Source organism: Phaseolus vulgaris, chromosome 7 (assembly GCF_051622355.1).
Source record: "Phaseolus vulgaris cultivar YP4 chromosome 7, ASM5162235v1, whole genome shotgun sequence".
Lineage (NCBI taxonomy): Eukaryota > Viridiplantae > Streptophyta > Magnoliopsida > Fabales > Fabaceae > Phaseolus > Phaseolus vulgaris.
The window spans coordinates 11,503,742-11,505,407 of NC_143504.1; positions in this window are offsets into that span (position 1 = coordinate 11,503,742).

Consider the following 1,666-nt stretch of genomic DNA (forward strand, 5'->3'; position numbering starts at 1 on the left):
GATCATGATAGGGTTTTTTTTTTGTTTTTACCAAAATGGGGTCCGTTTAAAAAAAATTACAAATTTAGGCCAGTCGTGCCAATTTGGCACGACTTTCATATGCACAAATCGTTCCAATTTGACATGACTCTGCCATGTCATACTAAAGTCGTGTCAACTTGGCACGATTTATGCCTTGTCATACTGAAGTCGTGCCATGTCATAATTTTTTTTTTAAATTATTATTTATATATTGGGTAGTAAGTTATGTAATGTTAAAAATTAATTTGATACATTATTTTTTAAAAGTGTTAGTTTTAAGGAACAAAAAATTGGATATATAATTATTTTTAAATTATTTAATTATTTCAAAATAATTACAAATTATTTATATTATTTGACTTATTTAAAATTTATATAATTATTTTTAAATTATTTAATTATTTCAAAATAATTACAGTACTTATACCATTTTATATTTTAATATAAATGACATTAAAAAAATAAACAGGTTTAAAAAATGTATTATTTGAATTGTGATAAAAAAAATTATTACTTCAGAAAAAAAAAATTGTGATACACGATTATCCAATTTTTTTTCCTTAAAACTAACACTCTTAGAAAATTATGTATCAAATTAATTTTTAACATTACATAACTTACTACCCAATATATAAACAATAAAATTTTTAAAAAAAATTATGACGTGGCAGAAGTCGTGCCAAGTTGGCATGACTTTAGTATAACAGGACAGAAGTCGTGCCAAGTTGGCACGAATTCAGTATGACATGGCAGAGTCGTGTCAAATTGGGACGATTTATGCATATGAAGTCATGTCAAATTGGCACAACTTGCCTAAATTTGTAATTTTTTTTAAACAGACCCCATTTTAGTAAAAAAAAATAAAAAAATAACCCCATCATAGTCAAAAATCCCCATTCTTGCTTCTATATAAGGTGTATGGAAATCGATTTTCAACTTGAAATACTACTAAATGACTTCTACAAAACATGCATGGGAATCGATTTTCAACTTCAAATACTACCTTAATCGATTCTTTCTTCTATAGAACGTGCATGAGAATCGATTGTCAACTGAAAAATACTACCTTAATCCTACAGAGCGTGCATGAGAATCGATTTTCAATTAAAAAATAAAAACTTAATTGATTCTTGCTTAGTTTTTTCACATGCATTGCAAAACAGGGGCATTTAAGTCAAAATAATCTCACTATATGGCTTTGTCCTCCTTTCTCTGCTCATAAGAAACGAAGAAAAAGCTTACCTCATTCACTCTTTCGTCCTCACACTCACCTGCAGAACCCTCAATCCAAACATACATCAACCACTCTCTTCCTTCCCCATGAACAGGAGATAACTGGAAAAAAAAACACAACATTAGAGATATGATATGATCATTCATACAATGCAACCTTTTAGCATCAGATTACATCAACTCAAAAAAGAAATTTTTAATAGTCTTTGATAAATTGTGTGGTTATAATTTTTTTTTTCATTATAGGATATACAATTATAATTACAATATTTTTTTTTATTAGAAAAAATATATTGTTTGTTGGAAAGTTATTAAAAATACTCTAATTGGATGAAAGACTAAGTTGTATGTGATTATTATTGATCTTATAAATTTTCATATATAATATGGATCAAATATATATTTTCTTACT